Source organism: Fundulus heteroclitus, chromosome 10, assembly GCF_011125445.2.
Source record: "Fundulus heteroclitus isolate FHET01 chromosome 10, MU-UCD_Fhet_4.1, whole genome shotgun sequence".
Lineage (NCBI taxonomy): Eukaryota > Metazoa > Chordata > Actinopteri > Cyprinodontiformes > Fundulidae > Fundulus > Fundulus heteroclitus.
The window spans coordinates 1,400,470-1,406,731 of record NC_046370.1 but is presented as its reverse complement, the minus strand read 5'-3'; the positions used below and the strand labels follow the sequence as shown (position 1 = coordinate 1,406,731).

Here is a 6,262-nt window from a genome sequence, read left to right as displayed (position 1 = left end):
CAACTTAGTTTTCATATGCCACTTCCTCTTTCTTTCCCTCCCTCTCTCCCTCCCTCACTCAGTCACAGACAGAGACATACACACGCACATCTTTGTTTTAAATACGAAGTGAGGACCATGCCTTGACTTCCATAGTCTATATATACCTAAAGCTAATAATAATAATGACATGGCTTTCAGATTAATATCCAACATTTGAGTTAAACATGGGGCCACACCAATGGATGTATTTTAAGGCAACACCTCAAACACACTGCTTGCTTGTGTGACAACATGTGCCACTGTCGCCACTTTGATGTAAAGCGAGGACTTTACATCAAAGTCCTCACTTTACTAGTAAAATGAGCAAAAAATGGTGTGTGTGTTTGTGTGTGTGTGTGTGTGTGTGTGTGTGTGTGTGTGTGTGTGTGAGACGCTTCACAGCAAAAGCAGGAACAAGTTGGCAGAGCAAAAACAGAAAAAGAGAAAAACCTTCAATTTCTAAGAAAATTGTTGTTTTCGTTATATTGGAAAATTTGCTAGTTGAAGTTATGAAGAAATCCCTCAATGCTTTAACTGATCATTTCGAAGGTTTTAAAACAGTAAGCTTTGTGTTTAAACTCTGCATGTTTTCAGCGTAAAATCCGTCCGGCTTGGATCTGCATGTCTGTGAGGGGAAAGCCCGGTAAGTTTCCATAAGGCAGATGGCTACTTATGCAGCTACTTATCCTGCTTTGAAAAGGAAACAGAGTTTCAGTGGCTGGAGAAGATGGACCAAGCTGAATGGGTTGCAGCTCTCAGCTGTGGGTGTAAATGGTTACAAGGACTGACTCCAGATTCTGCATCAGAAATAGATAAAGTGGAAAAATACCATCTGCGACCTCTAGAGAGCATTCTTAGCTTCCAGCTGACGTTAATGGAAGATGATGAAGATGAAGAAACGTCTGATTTCAGAAGCTGTCGGTAACACATTTGCAGGAGAGAGAGAAAGCGAAATCGAGAACTTCCCAGATTGTGGTGTAACAGTGGAGTCTACTGGGTGAGTACTAGAAAGCAAAAAAAAAAATATTCTCGTCTATCATGTTGAAATTAATGCAGTGTAGGTTTCTGTTTTTAAAATCCAAACGTGATCTAAGTGACAAATTATTTTTAATCTAATGCAAAAAATAAAAATGTATATTTCTCCTGCTACAACGTTTGCAGTGTTTGTTTACCAATTGTGTGTGTTGAGTCGGGCAGCACCTCAGTGGCAGGCTGTATGTGCCAGCTGACCCGCCAGCTATAATTACCAACAGATCTAACTGCTGCAGCAGAACACAGCAACAACCTGGCGAGAATAAAATCAAATTCAGTGCTGTGGGACATTTTTTGATATCACGTTTTTAATCTGAGTTTGAGGTTGAAGTAAGAAAAAATGCTTCATGTTTTGTTAGATATTTATTTCTGTACACCCACGAGCAGAAAAAAAGTATTTTTTTGCCATACCAATTTCATTATGTAGCACTTGTCGATGTTAACCACAAGTGGAGAGAAATAGTTCCTTTACTTCCACTGTCCAGAATTTGCAGAGCCATGTTGACTGACATCATCAGACACTTTGATGAGAACAGAGCAAAACCACACTTGAGGAAAAACAGGGGCCCTGTTTTATCATCCTGAGCATAGGTAATGGCAAGTGAAGATCCTGCCAAGACGTATCCCAGGCCTCACACATTCATTACCTACCCCCAAATTGCTGTCTTTCAGCCAAAACATGTATGGCAAAGTACCAGGGCTGCACAGTGGTGCAGTGGGTAATGCTGTTGCCTTGCAGAAAGAAGGTCCTGGGTTGGAGTCTGAGCCTGGGTCTTTCTGCATGGAGTTTGCATGTTCTCCCTGTGCATGCGTGGGTTCTATGAAGGTGGCTAACTGGACTCTTTAAATTCTCCTTAGGTGTGAGAATGGTTGTTTGACCTGTCTGTCTCTGTATTTCCCTGTGATCCACTGGTGACCTGTCCAGGGTGTAACCTGCCTGTCGCCTATTGAAAGCTGGAGATAGGCACCAACACCCCTTGTAACCCCAAGAGGGATAAGCGTGTCGGAAAATGGATGGACAATGTACCAACATGTTTACTTCAGAGCAGAGCCGGCCCGAGCCTCTTGGGGGCCCTAAGCAGAATTTGATTTGGGGGGCCCCCTCCCACCATGCAGAATCACCTATACTAGCACATTACTGACACAAATGTCACACTATAATGTTATAGAGCATATTATAAATGAATACACTATGGTAATGTATTAATACAAAATAAATAAATAAACAATACTTACAATACTTTCTTTTATTAAACCTTTTGAATACAAACATATTAAATAAATTATTTGCAAAATGTGCATTAAATGTGCAATATTTTAAATAAACCAAAATAAACAAACAATAATATAGTCAAAAATGGAATGTTACAAAAACAGATACTTAAATAAGGAAAGCAAACATAAGAATAGCAAGGGTTCAACAATGAATTGTACAGCAATGCCTCAAAATCGTTCCTTCCTAGCTTTTCTGGATGCAGTCACTGATGACATCATTGTATGGTAGTGCTTGGCCAACTTTGTTATTAATACTAATGACTGCAAGTCCGCTTAGTCTTTCCTGGGCCATTGATGATCTCAAATATGATTTTATTAATTTGAGCTTGGAAAAGCTCCTCTCTGCTGAGGCAACTGTCACAGGCAGAGTGCAGGCTATCCTGAGAGCTACCCAAAGATTTGGGTAAAGCTCAAACATCTCATTTTGTGAGAGATATGTGAGAAGCTCAAAGGCAGTCTTCATAGTTTGGGGAAGTTCAGGAAGACTCTCTATCTCTAATGCCAGTGCGCTACCATCAATATCAGCCTCCTCTCCACAAGAGAGTTTTTCCACAAGAAGCTCACATTGACTTTTTGATCAAGCTCCCTAAAATTGAACAGCACCCCAAAGTTATCTTTAACCTCACTTAAAGATGTAAATCTATCCTCCAATGACTGAATGCTACAATCCACTATAGCATTAAAAAATGACACTTCAAGCCTCTTGAAGTGTCATTTTTTTCGTCATAATGTTCAATTCCTCAAGCCTGTTAAGGATTAGATTGGACAAACCCAGGCCAGTGGATTCTGGAGCTATCAGAAATCCTAAAAAGTGCTCTTTTATTTCTGGTGTTGTGCCCAGAGTGACTGTGCGCACCACAACAGACATTTGTTCATGGTGACTAACATCAGGTGTACAGTCTAAAATTATTGAATAATATTTGCAGTCCTTGATTTCTGCCACCATTACCTCAATTATTTTGTCACTGACACACTCTATCAGCTCATTCTGGATAGTCTTACCCAGGTATGTGTTGTTCTGAATTCCACTATCAATTCGTCTGATGTGACCTTTTAACACCGTGTCAAATTTTGCCATCAGTTCCACCTCTTTAAAGAAGTTCCCATTGTTGGCCTGATGCAAAGTATCAACTGACCCCCTGAGTGCAAGATTTCTCTCTGCCAAAGACTGAATGATACTAATCAAACGGATAAGAACATCTCTCCAACGATTTCTTTCTGCATCCAAAAGGGCCATTTCTGTTGCATCAATAGTCTTCTGCTTAGAAAGACGGAGGGCAAAGTCTTTCCACTTCACCATATTATTGCAATGATCTTGACTATTTTCATGCTGTTTCAGCAAAGCACCTACATTTACCCAATCACGCAGTCCCTCTGTTGACAGCTTTGTGGACTTTCTTGAGAATAATTTGCAACAGCAGCAGTAAACTGCATCACTTTTCTTTGAATAAATTAGCCAGCTTCGCTTGATTTTTTCCCCATTAACTAATTGTCTGTATGTATAGTGGTAGTGAAAGCTTCGTCCATCTGATTTCTTGGGGAATGTAGAGGTGTCACTGATTGGCACTGGCCCTCTTCTTACCAGTTCAGTCCTTTCTAAGTCTGAGAGGAATGCTGACCATTCAACTGGGTGAATTGGAGGAGCTGTTGATGTATCTTGATAGCTGGAGCTTGTTGAGGCAGTGGATGGTAAATCTATAGCAGTGGGTGCAGATGTAGAAGGACCTGTAGGGACATTAGATTTAATAAAAAAAGAATAAAATAACATAGCAATAGCATAGCATAGCAAGAAAATTTTATTGTAAAGCCAACACAAAACAAACTTTTGGATTAACAGACCTGTCATGCTGGCTGATTTTGAAACCAACGCATCGGTGAATGTAGGTGCTTGTAACTGCTCCTTGCTTTCAGGCGCATGTAACTGCTCCTCGCTTTTAATCGCTTGTGCAGCGGATGAACCTGCAATGATAAAACAAACAAACAAAAAATAAAGAAATAAATAAAAAGCTAAATGTTTCATGTCATATTAACAGGCTATGTAACCATTTGCCATCAAGAAAACCCTCACCTGCTGCATCATCAGCTGTGGAGGCACTGACACTAGATGAAACATTAGGGGAAGGTAAAGTTGGTTGTTCTCCAAAGTACTTCAACAGTGTTCCTGGAAAAATAGCATTGAATAATGCATAGTTTATTGAGTAGAATGAGTTTATTTTCCCATCTTGCACCACAAGAAACTCCACACCTAACAATTCATATTTATTGGCAAATGAGGCATAATTGCCATATGGGGAAAACTTAACATGGTGATCTACTGCAGCCTAAATACGAGGAAAGCACTGCGTCATCACTCACCACCATATTAATAAAACTGCAGTCTATTTTCATTTTTGGTGTATTTTCTAATAAAGATAAATACCATCTCCCACCAAAGATCTTAGAGCAGAGAGGCTCTCTGGCTCTGCACGTGTTTTGTCTATGAAGGTAGTAGATTCACTTCAACACAAACAGCAATGCTAGCCTAGCTAAGCTGGCATCTGTGTTTTCTCCAACTTAAACCGATATCTATCCATCCATCCATTATCTTCCGCCTATACGGAGTCGGGTCGCGGGAGTAGGAGCTTCAATAGTGAAGCCCAGACGTCCCTCTCCTCCGGGGGAATCCCAAGCAGGCGTTCCCAGGCCAGGCCAGCCGAGAAACATAGTCTCCCTCGCCGATATGTACCAATACATGAAATACACACCTACCTAGATAAATGTATATTAATAACGGGTAATATTTCACTGTTAATGGTGGGGATTTCGCTCTGGTGATGGATGGCTGATAAATATCACGACATGAGTTATGAGGACGAGCTAGCTGTTACCTTCAGTGACGTGAGCGCAATTTGTGCTGCTGGCTGCTGCTGCACAAAATATATCGGTCCGTAAATAATCATGCAAACATACCTTTATCTTGCTCTTTTTTCTCTTCCTCTTTCCTTTTCTTTTTTCTGCACCAGAGGGATACATCCTTTTTTGTGACATGGCTTAGACTTTCCTATTAACGTGACGTGCGCGCCAGCGTGAATTGTCAATGCACGCGCGCGTACCGCGAGCCGCGAGCCGCCAGCACCATCACGGCTGCCGTCGCGAAGTGAATGCGCATGAGTAGTTGAATCATAATTTTTTTTCTTGAAATGTTCATTTATAAATTGATATTCATTCATTTATTCATTTATATCACTTGTTTAAGTTATTTAATTGTAGAAAAAAAAAAAAAAAAAAAGATTGACCAGGGCCTGGTCAATCGTTTTTGGGGCCCCCCTGCTTGGGGCCCCCTGGCCACCAGGGGGCCCTAAGCGGCTGCTTAGTTCGCTTATGCCTCGGGCCGGCCCTGCTTCAGAGTTACACTATGGCTGCCTTCTGCAGACACAAAAATATGCAAAGATGAAATCTTGACATTTACCAATTTTGTAAATGTCAAGTATTTAAGTTTTTACTTGTTTTTTTGTGTTACTGTTAAATTAGGTGTTGTATGTTTTTTGGACAACTGGCCTCGACCTCTGCAAAAAATTGCAGAGGTCGAGGCCAGTGCGTCTGTATGCCTAGTAAGCAGAGACTTGAATTGATAACTAAGAACAGGGAACAGCAAGATCAGTAATAGAAGAGAAGTAATAGAAGAGAAGTGCAGCCGTGAATACTTACCAAAAGAGGGCCGTTGCTGTGAAGGCTTACCAAAACAGGGCCTGTGCTGCAAAGGTCTACCAAAGTTCTGTAAGATGAATGGGAAGATGATGATGAAGTTAATGGTAAGGTGCTTAGGAATGTTGATGATGATAATTTCTTGCTGACGCAAATGATTTCTTGCGGATGATTCTTCATGGATGATGCACATAGATAAACGAGTGATCATGATGAGATGCAAGACAATGACAGGATGCATGACAGGATG

At 40.9% G+C, this 6,262-nt stretch overlaps 1 long non-coding RNA gene across 1 annotated transcript; it reads right to left on the bottom strand.

The window, feature by feature from the left end:
- Window positions 1-3,964: 3,964 nt before the first annotated feature.
- Window positions 3,965-5,434, bottom strand: LOC118564321. Its single transcript, XR_004931762.1, has 4 exons — window positions 5,278-5,434; window positions 4,397-4,489; window positions 4,168-4,287; window positions 3,965-4,053 (listed from the first exon to the last, which is right to left on the bottom strand). It is a non-coding gene; the product is annotated as an uncharacterized LOC118564321 (long non-coding RNA).
- Window positions 5,435-6,262: the final 828 nt, after the last annotated feature.